Source organism: Salmo salar, chromosome 02 (genome assembly GCF_965601325.2).
Source record: "Salmo salar chromosome 02, fSalSal1, whole genome shotgun sequence".
Classification (NCBI taxonomy): Eukaryota; Metazoa; Chordata; class Actinopteri; order Salmoniformes; family Salmonidae; genus Salmo; species Salmo salar.
This window is the reverse complement of record NC_138292.1, coordinates 88585923-88600527: the sequence shown is the minus strand read 5'-3', so window position 1 is coordinate 88600527 and position 14605 is coordinate 88585923.

Genomic DNA, 14605 nt, shown 5'->3' with positions numbered 1-14605 from the left:
TAGTTACTACATAGTAACATGGTCTACTAAGAGTTACTACATAGTAACATGGTCTACTAAGAGTTACTACATAGTAATATGGTCTACTAATAGTTACTACATAGTAATATGGTCTACTAATAGTTACTACATATTAATATTGTCTACTAATAGTTACTACATAGTAATATGGTCTACTAATAGTTACTACATAGTAACATGGTCTACTAATAGTTACTACATAGTAATATGGTCAGAGGATATTAGGATGAGAAACAGATGTGCTCATGGCTGAGGTTAACTTCTTTGTTCTCTGTTGAAAGGTGGTGTTAGCATCTTCTCTCAGGGATGTTATAGCAGATGTGGAGGGTTCACACTCACTGTGTACTGGCTCTTTCAACCTGTTCACATTCCACCCTCACTGTGTACTGGCTCTTCCAACCTGTTCACATTACACCCTCACTGTGTACTGGCTCTTCTAACCTGTTCACATTATACCCTCACTGTGTACTGGCTCTTCCAACCTGTTCACATTACACCCTCACTGTGTACTGGCTCTTCCAACCTGTTCACATTACACCCTCACTGTGTACTGGCTCTTCTAACCTGTTCACATTATACCCTCACTGTGTACTGGCTCTTCCAACCTGTTCACATTACACCCTCACTGTGTACTGGCTCTTCCAACCTGTTCACATTACACCCTCACTGTGTACTGGCTCTTCCAACCTGTTCACATTCCACCCTCACTGTGTACTGGCTCTTCCAACCTGTTCACATTACACCCTCACTGTGTACTGGCTCTTCCAACCTGTTCACATTACACCCTCACTGTGTACTGGCTCTTCCAACCTGTTCACATTACACCCTCACTGTGTACTGGCTCTTCCAACCTGTTCACATTACACCCTCACTGTGTACTGGCTCTTCCAACCTGTTCTCATTCCACCCTCACTGTGTACTGGCTCTTCCAACCTGTTCACATTCCTTTCCTCTGGAAAAAGAACATGGTTAGACGCACAAATAAACTCATATGGTCCTTAGAATGAAGAAGAATAAAGATTGACACAGACAGTGGAATATATTTACCAAAGGAAGTAACCAATTTACTGTCTTTGGTACATGTACCATTTGTGCTCAGTTCTTCATCTGAACTGTCCAAATGCTCATCATCTGGTATACCATCCAGAGGTTGGTCATCATCCGGTATACCATCCAGAGGTTGGTCATCGTCCGGTATACCATCCAGAGGTTGGTCATCGTCCGGTATACCATCCAGAGGTTGGTCATCATCCGGTATATCATCCAGAGGTTGGTCATCATCTGGTATACCATCCAGAGGTTGGTCATCATCTGGTATACCATCCAGAGGTTGGTCATCATCTGGTATACCATCCAGAGGTTGGTCATCGTCCTGTATACCATCCAGAGGTTGGTCATCATCTGGTATACCATCCAGAGGTTGGTCATCGTCCGGTATACCATCCAAAGGATGGTCATCATCTGGTATACCATCCAGAGGTTGGTCATCATCTGGTATACCATCCAGAGGTTGCTGCTGCTCTATTATTCCAGACAGGAAGTCACTCAATTCATCAGTGTTGTGTTGTTTTGGTGGTCCACCACCAGTAGTAAATCTCTCTCTTCTGATCTCTGCTTTCTCTCTTTTTAAACCCAGTTTAAGGTTCTTCCACAGAGTCTGTAAAAGGCAGATATAATTTAATAATAGAAGTGATGTCACAAAAATATGAATATGAGAAATGTGAAATCCTGATAATAATGTAGATATCTCACCTCTAGTTGTTCTTTCTTCTTGTAATCCTGATAATAATGCAGATATCTCACCTGAAGATGTTGTTTCTTCTTGTAATCCTGATAATAATGCAGATATCTCACCTCTAGTTGTTGTTTCTTCTTGTAATCCTGATAATAATGCAGATATCTCACCTCTAGTTGTTGTTTCTTCTTGTAATCCTGATAATAATGCAGATATCTCACCTCTAGTTGTTGTTTCTTCTTGTAATCCTGATAATAATGCAGATATCTCACCTGAAGTTGTTGTTTCTTCTTGTAATCCTGATAATAATGCAGATATCTCACCTGAAGTTGTTGTTTCTTGTAATCCTGATAATAATGCAGATATCTCACCTGAAGTTGTTGTTTCTTGTTGTAATCCTGATAATAATGCAGATATCTCACCTCTAGTTGTTGTTTCTTCTTGTAATCCTGATAATAATGCAGATATCTCACCTCTAGTTGTTGTTTCTTCTTGTAATCCTGATAATAATGCAGATATCTCACCTCTAGTTGTTGTTTCTTCTTGTAATCCTGATAATAATGCAGATATCTCACCTGAAGTTGTTGTTTCTTCTTGTAATCCTGATAATAATGCAGATATCTCACCTGAAGTTGTTGTTTCTTGTAATCCTGATAATAATGCAGATATCTCACCTGAAGTTGTTGTTTCTTGTTGTAATCCTGATAATAATGCAGATATCTCACCTCCAGTTGTTGTACTCTTCTTGTGGTAACATTTCCATTGAATTCACTGCAAATTGCAGCCCAACCCTCTTGTTCTACTGCTCAGTAGCAGCAGTGTGGTTTTACCTTCAATAACTGGATGGTTTGACATTTGTTTTGGAGTGTTTTTTCATGCACACTAAAGTTTTTTTGAACAAATTATTTTTGCCTCTGCCATTGTTTCGTCTCAAGATTCACACCAGTATTGGTGTTTTCTATTCCGGATTTTAATGAGCACCACTAGACCAACAGCATGTGTTCATACTGAACCTAATCAGGATTAAACCAGGTGTTCATACTGAACCTAATCAGGATTAAACCAGGTGTTCATACTGAACCTAATCAGGATTAACCCAGGTGTTCATACTGAACCTAATCAGGATTAACCCAGGTGTTCATACTGAACCTAATCAGGATTAACCCAGGTGTTCATGCTGAACCTAATCAGGATTAACCCAGGTGTTCATACTGAACCTAATCAGGATTAATCCAGGTGTTCATACTGAGCCTAATCAGGATTAACCCAGGTGTTCATACTGAACCTAATCAGGATTAACCCAGGTGTTCATACTGAACCTAATCAGGATTAACCCAGGTGTTCATACTGAACCTAATCAGGATTAACCCAGGTGTTCATGCTGAACCTAATCAGGATTAAGCCAGGTGTTCATACTGAACCTAATCAGGATTAATCCAGGTGTTCATACTGAGCCTAGTCAGGATTAACCCAGGTGTTCATACTGAGCCTAATCAGGATTAACCCAGGTGTTCATACTGAACCTAATCAGGATTAACCCAGGTGTTCATACTGAATCTAATCAGGCTTAACCCAGGTGTTCATACTGAACCTAATCAGGCTTAACCTAGGTATTCTCATTTAGGCTTACTTACCTTACTCCAGTCTCCGACAAACTAAGCCAAATTTAAGCCACGTTCAGGAAAGCTACTTAAATGTCCTAGTTTAATTAGTCCTTCCTTAATCTAAGCCCTGCACGGTCTGAATGAAACCTAATGTCCAGTGGGATTGATCTGTTTGATCCAATTGTTTGTTTCAGTTTACAGTTGTTGAATCCTTTGACGTATTGTTGATTTCAAAACTTTTCAGTTTCAAACAATGCACTGGGTTGGTTGAAAAGTGATACTGTTTTGACATAGTGGAAGATACACTGAATTGATAATGTTTTTCATTCTAAGATGGACTAAAATATGTGCTCATTTGTTATGCAAGAGGGCGGCAGGTAGCCTAGTGGTTAGAGCTGACAAGGTAAAAATATGTTGTCCTGCCCCTGAACAAGGCAGTTAACCCACTGTTCCCTGGTAGGCCGTCATTGTAAATAAGAATCTGTTCTTAACTGACTTCCTAGTTAAATAAAGGTTAAATAAAATACAAATTAAAATGAAGTCTGTTGATTGTCAGTCATTGGGTTAATTTCTTTTGCAATATGTTCAAATCAAATCAAGCTTTATTTATACAGCACATTTCAGACATGGATGCAATGCAATGGCTTCACAGGAATAAAAAAAAAATATTTACTACACAACAAACATAAGAGAATAAAAAACAAAAGATGAACAACTGAAGGACTAATGAGCGTCCTACGTGCTAACGAGCTAGACGTGCTAAAGTCCAACCTCAAAACATAAATGGAAAAACCAAAGCCTGTAACACCTTCCCCTTTAAGACAACAAATATATCCTATATTTTTGTTGGAAAAGGTTACTCACCACCAACAGAAAACAACTTCCATTTCATATTAAAATCAACTAAAATGCTTCACCTCCACCAATATAAACATGGTGTCTACTGGCTGTCAACAATTAAAACAAGAAAAAAACGCACATTTCTAAATAATAATAATATACAATCGTATCTTTTATCCTTTTTTCTTTCTATAGAATCCTAAAACTCACTAGCTTCTAGAAGTCTCGTCTCCCTAAAACTCACTAGCTTCTAGAACTTTCGTCTTCCTAAAACTCACTAGCTTCTAGAACTCTCCTCCCCTTGGAACGAGCCCAAACAAAACTCATCTCCAATACGGAAGAACGTGCAGTCAAAATAAATTGTGATCCATGGAAACGCACTGGCTAAATGCAAATATTTTTGACTGCCCATCCTTGAGAAAATCAGCAACCAAGTTGTCCTTACCACAGACATGTCTGATTTCAAGGGGAAACTCCTGCAATATCCGTAGTAACTTTCCACTTTACTGCTGAGCTTCTCTCTCTTTTCAGGGTTCACTAGATAGGCATGTTGTTGGATCGGGGCCCAGTCCCCAATGTCATGCTCTAGTACATTTGGGTTGGCACATCTGAGAATGAACCCTGATATTCTAAAAGCAGGGTAACAATGTCAATATAATTGTACCAAAAATTGTCAGTTGGTTACATAAATAATTATGATTACTACAGTGGGGGGAAAAGTATTTGATCCCCTGCTGATTTTGTACGTTTGCCCACTTACAAAGAAATGATCAGTCTATAATTTTAATAGTAGGTTTATTTGAACAGTGAGAGACAGAATAACAACAAAAAAATCCAGAAAAACGCATGTCAAAAATGTTATAAAATGATTTGCATTTTAATGAGGGAAATAAGTATTTGACCCCTCTGCAAAACATGACTTAGTACTTGGTGGCAAAACCCTTGTTGGCAATCACAGAGGTCAGACGTTTCTTGTAGTTGGCCACCAGGTTTGCACACATCTCAGGAGGGATTTTGTCCCACTCCTCTTTGCAGATCTTCTCCAAGTCATTAAGGTTTCGAGGCTGACGTTTGGCAACTCGAACCTTCAGCTCCCTCCACAGATTTTCTATGGGATTAAGGTCTGGAGACTGGCTAGGCCACTCCAGGACCTTAATGTGCTTCTTCTTGAGCCACTCCTTTGTTGCCTTGGCTGTGTGTTTTGGGTCATTGTCATGCTGGAATACCCATCCACAACCCATTTTCAATGCCCTGGCTGAGGGAAGGAGGTTCTCACCCAAGATTTGACGGTACATGGCCCCGTCCATTGTCCCTTTGATGTGGTGAAGTTGTTCTGTCCCCTTAGCAGAAAAACACCCCCAAAGCATAATGTTTCCACCTCCATGTTTGACGGTGAAGGTGGTGTTCTTGGGGTCATAGGCAGCATTCCTCCTCCTTCAAACAGGACGAGTTGAGTTGATGTCAAAGAGCTCCATTTTGGTCTCATCTGACCACAACACTTTCACCAGTTGTCCTCTGAGTCAGTCAGTTGTTCATTGGCAAACTGCAGACGGGCATGTACAGTGCCTTGCGAAAGTATTCGGCCCCCTTGAACTTTTCGATCTTTTGCCACATTTCAGGCTTCAAACAAAGATATAAAACTGTAATTTTTTGTGAAGAATCAACAACAAGTGGGACACAATTATGAAGTGGAACGAAATTTATTGGATATTTCAAACTTTTTTAACAAATAAAAAACGGAAAAATTGTCCGTGCAAAATTATTCAGCCCCTTTACTTTCAGTGCAGCAAACTCTCTCCAGAAGTTCAGTGAGGATCTCTGAATGATCCAATGTTGACCTAAATGACTAATGATGATAAATAGAATCCACCTGTGTGTAATCAAGTCTCCGTATAAATGCACCTGCTCTGTGATAGTCTCAGAGGTCCGTTTAAAGCGCAGAGAGCATCATGAAGAACAAGGAACACACCAGGCAGGTCCGAGATACTGTTGTGGAGAAGTTTAAAGTCGGATTTGGATACCAAATTTTTTCCCAAGCTTTAAACATCCCAAGGAGCACTGTGCAAGCGATAATATTGAAATGGAAGGAGTATCAGACCACTGCAAATCTACGAAGACCCGGCCATCCCTCTAAACTTTCAGCTCATACAAGGAGAAGACTGATCAGAGATACAGCCAAGAGGCCCATGATCACTCTGGATGAACTGCAGAGATCTACAGCTGAGGTGGGAGACTCTGTCCATAGGACAACAATCAGTCGTATACTGCACAAATCTGGCCTTTATGGAAGAGTGGCAAGAAGAAAGCCATTTCTTAAAGATATCCATAAAAAGTTTTGTTTAAAGTTTGCCACTAGCCACCTGGGAGACACACCAAACGTGGAAGAAGGTGCTCTGGTCAGATGAAACCAAAATCGAACTTTTTGGCAACAATGCAAAACGTTATGTTTGGCGTAAAAGCAACACAGCTCATCACCCTGAACACACCATCCCAACTGTCAAACATGGTGGTGGCAGCATCATGGTTTGGGCCTGCTTTTCTTCAGCAGGGGCAGGGAAGATGGTTAAAATTGATGGGAAGATGGATGGAGCCAAATACAGGACCATTCTGGAAGAAAACCTGATGGAGTCTGCAAAAGACCTGAGACTGGGACGGAGATTTGTCTTCCAACAAGACAATGATCCAAAACATAAAGCAAAATCTACAATGGAATGGTTTACAAATAAACATATCCAGGTGTTAGAATGGCCAAGTCAAAGTCCAGACCTGAATCCAATCGAGAATCTGTGGAAAGAACTGAAAACTGCTGTTCACAAACGCTCTCCATCCAACCTCACTGAGCTCGAGCTGTTTTGCAAGGAGGAATGGGCAAAAATTTCAGTCTCTCGATGTGCAAAACTGATAGACATACCCCAAGCGACTTACAGCTGTAATCGCAGCAAAAGGTGGCGCTACAAAGTATTAACTTAAGGGGGCTGAATAATTTTGCATGCCCAATTTTTCAGTTTTTTTATTTGTTAAAAAAGTTTGAAATATCCAATAAATTTCGTTCCACTTCATGATTGTGTCCCACTTGTTGATTCTTCACAAAAAAGTACAGTTTTATATCTTTATGTTTGAAGCCTGAAATGTGGCAAAAGGTCGAAAAGTTCAAGGGGGCCGAATACTTTCGCAAGGCACTGTATATGTATTCTTGAGCAGGGGGACCATGCGGGCGCTGCAGGATTTCAGTCCTTCACGGCGTAGTGTGTTACCAATTGTTTTCTTGGTGACTATGGTCCCAGCTGCCTTGAGATCATTGACAAGATCCTCCCGTGTAGTTCTGGGCTGATTCCTCACCGTTCTCATGATCATTGCAACTCCACGAGGTGAGATCTTGCATGGAAACAAACCCAGGCCGAGGGATATTGACAGTTCTTTTGTGTTTCTTCCATTTGCGAATAATCGCACCAAATGTTGTCACCTTCTCACCAAGCTGCTTGGCGATGGTCTTGTAGCCCATTCCAGCCTTGTGTAGGTCTACAATCTTGTCCCTGACATCCTTGGAGAGCTCTTTGGTCTTGGCCATGATGGAGAGTTTGAAGTCTGATTGATTGTTTGCTTCTGTGGACAGGTGTCTTTTTTACAGGTAACAAGCTGCGGTTAGGAGCACTCCCTTTAAGAGTGTGCTCCGAATCTCAGCTCGTTACCTGTATAAAAGACACCTGGGAGCCAGAAATCTTTCTGATTGAGAGGGGGTCAAATACTTATTTCCCTCATTTAAATGAAAATCAATTTATAACATTTCTGACATGCGTTCTTCTGGATATTTTTGTTGTTATTCTGTCTCTCACTGTTCAAATAAACCTACCATTAAAATTATAGACTGATCCTTTCTTTGTCAGTGGGCAAACGTACAAAATCAGCAGGGGATCAAATACTTTTTTCCCCCACTGTAAATGTTTCATGAAATGTAAATATGAAGTATTTGGTTGCATAGTCTTATTTTCAACGTCTTTTCAATTACATTTTGCTAGGTGGGATAGCCCCAATGTCAAAACACAGTTTTAACATGTACAAATCAATAACCAATATGCAGAAACAGTTTGTGATATATTGAAAACCTAAACATAAAATGGGCTATACTGTATACACAAACATCTGCCACAATAATCATATTACTTGCAGTTTTTTTTAAAACAAGCACCTTATAAACTGCACAAGCACCAGAAACGCTGTTGTTTTGACAAGTAGCAATAAATCACTGATATCGATTAGGGGGGAAATCAGGTTGTACGGGATGTTGAAACTAATAACTAAAACAAACACATGGAAATGGGAGATATATTTTACCTCACTGGTTAGAGGACAACTTGCAGAAGACAGTCACCTACATTTTGGACTGATGCATTTCAATTTAGGGGTCGCTAAACAAAGGAACGCAACACTTGTTTGTCATAACTCATCGCTAAACTAATTTGTGGGAGAAGAGGTTGCAAGCTGGGAATAATGTGTGCATCCCTGGTTAGAGGACAATTTGTAGAAAACATTTTGAAGTGTTGCATTTTGATTCAAGTGGGTCACCAACATGGTAAGTGTAACACAACTTTTTTTTTTGTTGTCAATTTTCGTTAAATGACATAAATAGTACTCTTTCAATTCAGAGCCTGTATTTTTCCGTGAGGCTAAAATCCCTATCAAGTTGAAATCAATAGAACAGGGGGCAAACGTTTAGGGTTCAACACTGTGACATTATAAAAATATTCCGACTATAATGTTTAAACATTCTACATTGTGACATTAATTCATTTATATCATGAAACAACTCCTTCATGTATGTATTTTCTGATGTTTGATCAGAGGTATTTTATCAAATTATCTCTGGTCACAATGATCACAGCTGAGGTGTCTCTGTATGTGTTATATGGTGTGTAGTCCACTTGCTAGACTAGTAAAACTTTTCCCACATTGAGCACAGCTATAAGGTTTCTCTCCTGTGTGTGTTCTCTGGTGTGATATCAGGCTGCTTAGCTGAGTGAAACTCTTCCCACATTGATCACAGCTATACGATTTCTCTCCTGTGTGGATTCTCTGATGAATTTTAATGCCTGATGATGAGGTGAATCTCTTCCCACAGTCAGAGCAGCAGTGAGTTCTCTTCCCCGTGGATCTCTGCAGGTGTTTCTTGAGGAGTTCTGATGTGGAGAGACTCTTCTCTGCCTCGTCAGCACCATGAGGTTGTTGAGGCTCCCCAGAGGATCCATGATAGTCACGTCTCTCTCCTGTGTGAACAACAAAGTCAGACAGATTCCTGTTCCCACGAAAGCTAAGAACTAAATGATTATTGCCCCGTTGCACTCATTTCTGTCATCATGAAGTGCTTTGAGAGACTAGTCAAGGATCATATCACCTCCACCTATCCGATACCCTAGAGCCACTCCAATTTGCTTACCTCCCCAATAAGTCCACTGATGATGCAATCGCCATCGCACTGCACACTGCCCTGTCTCATCTGGACAAGAGGAACACCTATATAAGAATGCTGTTCATTGATTACAGCTCAGAATTGAATACCATAGTACCCTCCAAACTAGTCATTAAGCTCGAGACCCTGGGTCTTGACCCCGCCATGTGCAACTGGGTCCTGGACTTTCTGACCGGCCACCCCAGGTGGCAAAGGTAGGAAACAATATCTCCACCCCGCTGATCCTCAACACTGGGTCCCCACAAGTGTGCGTTCTCAGCCCTCTCCTGTCCTCCCTGTTCACCCATGACTGCGTGGCCATGCACGCCTCCAACTCAATCATCAAGTTTGCAGGCAACGCTACAGTGGTCGGCTTGATTATCAACAACGACAAGACGGCCTACAGGGAAGAGGTTAGGGCCCTTGGAGTGTGGTGTCAGGAAAATAACCTCTCACCCAACTTCAACAAAACAAAGGAGATGATCGTGGACTTCAGGAAACTGCAGAGGGAGCACCCCCCATCCACATCGACGGGACAGTAGTGGAGAAAGTGGAAAGTTTTAAGTTCCTCGGCGTACACATCACAGACAAACTGAAATGGTCCACCCACACAGACAGCGTGGTGAAGAAGGCGCAACAGTGCCTCTTCAACCTCAGGAGGCTGAAGATATTGGGCTTGTCACCAAAAACACTCAAACTTTTACTGATGCACAATCAAGAGCATCCTGTCGGGCTGTATCACCGCCTGGTATGGCAACTGCACCGCCCTCAACCGCAAGGCTCTCCAGAGGGTGGTCCGGTCTGCACAACGCATCACCAGTGGCAAACTACCTGCCCTCCAGGACACCTACACCACCCGATGTCACAGGAAGGCCAAAAAGATCATCAAGGACAACAACTACCCGAGCCACTGCCTGTTCACAATGTTATCATCCAGAAGGCGAGGTCAGTACAGGTGCATCAAAGCTGGGACCGAGAGACTGAAAAAACAGCTTCTAGCTCAAGGCCATCAGACTGTTAAACAGCCATCACTAACCTTGAGTGGCTGCTGCCAACATTCAGACTCAATCTCTGGCCACTTTAATAAATGGACTTAATAAAAGGTATCACTAGTCACTTTCAATAACGCCGCTTTAATAATGTTCACATATCATACATTACTCATCTCATATGTATATACTGTATTCTATACCATCTACTGCATCTTGCCTATGACGCACGGCCATTGCTCATACATATATTTTTATGTACATATTCTTATTCATCCCTTACATTTGTGTGTATAAGGTAGTTGTGAATTTGTTAGATTACTTGTTAGATATTACTGCACTGTCGGAACTAGAAGTACAAGCATTTCGCTACACTCGCATTAACATCTGCTAACCATGTGTATGTGACAAATAAAATTTGATTTGACCTGACCCCGCAAGATGCGTCAGTTTTGTCAATTCATTCATTGTCTTTTGTTTGAAACCCTCCTGTCAATGTTGAGGAAGGACGAAGATGCACTCCTGATTACACATATAGAAGTAGGACTAGTGTACCTGACAATAGTTCCTCAAAGTATTTTCGTTAAATATTTCCAGCTCTCACCCTTTCGATAACCACTCAGCATAAAAGGGTAAAATGTAATGCTCTTATCCAGTGGAAATGTCACAAAATACCTGATTACTTCTTATTCTTTGTACAAATAGCCGACAGCTGTGTCTGTCCCGAACTCACTGCCCTGGAAACTCTGAGGGCCCCAAATATTTTATACAATGTTGCAAGTTTCGGAGGACCCAGTTGATAGTTGATACAATGTTTCAAGTTCGTGGTAGACAGGCCATGTGCAGCCAATGTGATTTCTAGGATAATTGTTTTTATCAGGATATTTTCTACCTGCAGGCTGCAATGTTTTTATTTGTTGGCTTTATGTAGGCTATTTTTACTTAGTTGGCAATGGCAATAAAAGTTACTTATAGATTTGTATAATTTTCATTTAGATTTAGATAGAATGTAGATTAATCACAGACAATAATTTCGAGATACTATTATAAACTAAATGAAACTGTTCCATGAAAATGTGCATATGAAAATCCTAACTGGCACACATATTGGTAGAAATGGTCAGATAAATTTGCACTCCAACTGGAAAAGGTTGCCGACTGCTAGTGTAGTCTATTACTGAAAACTTCAGGAGCATAACGGCAGAATTTACGAAGTACAGCCGCGGGAGGAGGAGTGGGGTTTCCTTCTAGTCAGGTTACGTTGACGACTGGATCCCTCAAGTCAGGTTATAGTGACGACTGGCTCCCTCTAGTCAGGTTATAGTGACGACTGGCTCCCTCTAGTCAGGTTATAGTGACGACTGGCTCCCTCTAGTCAGGTTATAGTGACGACTGGCTCCCTCTAGTCAGGTTACAGTGACGACTGGCTCCCTCTAGTCAGGTTACAGTGACGACTGGCTCCCTCTAGTCAGGTTACAGTGACGACTGGCTCCCTCTAGTCAGGTTATAGTGATGACTGGCTCCCTCTAGTCAGGTTATAGTGACGACTGGCTCCCTCTAGTCAGGTTATAGTGACGACTGGCTCCCTCTAGTCAGGTTATAGTGATGACTGGCTCCCTCTAGTCAGGTTATAGTGATGACTGGCTCCCTCTAGTCAGGTTATAGTGATGACTGGCTCCCTCTAGTCAGGTTATAGTGACCACTGGCTCCCTCTAGTCAGGTTTTAGTGACGACTGGCTCCCTCTAGTCAGGTTACAGTGATGACTGGCTCCCTCTACTCAGGTTACAGTGATGACTGGCTCCCTCTAGTCAGGTTACAGTGATGACTGGCTCCCTCTAGTCAGGTTATAGTGATGACTGGCTCCCTCTAGTCAGGTTATAGTGATGACTGGCTCCCTCTAGTCAGATTATAGTGACGACTGGCTCCCTCTAGTCAGGTTACGTTGATGACTGGCTCCCTCTAGTCAGGTTACAGTGATGACTGGCTCCCTCTAGTCAGGTTATAGTGATGACTGGCTCCCTCTAGTCAGGTTATAGTGACGACTGGCTCCCTCTAGTCCATTTATAGTGTCGACTGGCTCCCTCTAGTCAGGTTACGTCGACGACTGGCTCCCTCTAGTCAGGTTATAGTGATGACTGGCTCCCTCTAGTCAGGTTACGTTGACGACTGGCTCCCTCTAGTCAGGTTACGTTGACGACTGGCTCCCTCTAGTCAGGTTATAGTGATGACTGGCTCCATCAAGTCAGGTTATATTGACGACTGGTTCCCTCTAGTCAGGTTACGTTGACGACTGGCTCCCTCTAGTCAGGTTACGTTGACGACTGGCTCCCTCTAGTCAGGTTACGTTGACGACTGGCTCCCTCTAGTCAGGTTATAGTGATGACTGGCTCCCTCTAGTCAGGTTACGTTGACGACTGGCTCCCTCTAGTCAGGTTATAGTGATGACTGGCTCCCTCTAGTCAGGTTACATTGACGACTGGCTCCCTCTAGTCAGGTTATAGTGATGACTGGCTCCCTCTAGTCAGGTTACATTGACGACTGGCTCCCTCTAGTCAGGTTATAGTGATGACTGGCTCCCTCTAGTCAGGTTATAGTGATGACTGGCTCCCTCTAGTCTAGTTATAGTGATGACTGGCTCCCTCTAGTCAGGTTACAGTGATGACTGGCTCCCTCTAGTCAGGTTACAGTGACGACTGGCTCCCTCTAGTCAGGTTATAGTGACGACTGGCTCCCTCTAGTCAGGTTATAGTGACGACTGGCTCCCTCTAGTCAGGTTATAGTGATGACTGGCTCCCTCTAGTCAGGTTATAGTGACGACTGGCTCCCTCTAGTCAGGTTATAGTGACGACTGGCTCCCTCTAGTCAGGTTATAGTGACAACTGGCTCCCTCTAGTCAGGTTATAGTGACGACTGGCTCCCTCTAGTCAGGTTATGTTGACGACTGGCTCCCTCTAGTCAGGTTATAGTGACGACTGGCTCCCTCTAGTCAGGTTATAGTGATGACTGGCTTCCTCTAGTCAGGTTATAGTGATGACTGGCTTCCTCTAGTCAGGTTATAGTGATGACTGGCTCCCTCTAGTCAGGTTATAGTGATGACTGGCTTCCTCTAGTCAGGTTATAGTGATGACTGGCTCCCTCTAGTCAGGTTATAGTGACGACTGGCTCCCTCTAGTCAGGTTATAGTGATGACTGGCTCCCTCTAGTCAGGTTATAGTGATGACTGGCTCCCTCTAGTCAGGTTATAGTGACGACTGGCTCCCTCTAGTCAGGTTATAGTGACGACTGGCTCCCTCTGGTCAGGTTATAGTGACGACTGGCTCCCTCTAGTCAGGTTATAGTGACGACTGGCTCCCTCTAGTCAGGTTATAGTGATGACTGGCTCCCTCTAGTCAGGTTATAGTGACGACTGGCTCCCTCTAGTCAGGTTATAGTGACGACTGGCTCCCTCTAGTCAGGTTACGTCGACGACTGGCTCCCTCTAGTCAGGTTATAGTGATGACTGGCTCCCTCTAGTCAGGTTATAGTGACGACTGGCTCCCTCTAGTCAGGTTATAGTGACGACTGGCTCCCTCTAGTCAGGTTATAGTGACGACTGGCTCCCTCTAGTCAGGTTATAGTGATGACTGGCTCCCTCTAGTCAGGTTATAGTGATGACTGGCTCCCTCTAGTCAGGTTACGTTGACGACTGGCTCCCTCCAGTCAGGTTATAGTGACGACTGGCTCCCTCCGGTCAGGTTATATTGATGACTGGCTCCCTCCAGTCAGGTTATAGTGATGACTGGCTCCCTCTAGTCAGGTTATAGTGACGACTGGCTCCCTCTAGTCAGGTTATAGTGACGACTGGCTCCCTCTAGTCAGGTTATATTGAAGACTGGCTCCCTCTAGTCAGGTTATAGTGATGACTGGCTCCCTCTAGTCAGGATATAGTGATGACTGGCTCCCTCTATTCAGGTTATAGTGATGACTGGCTCC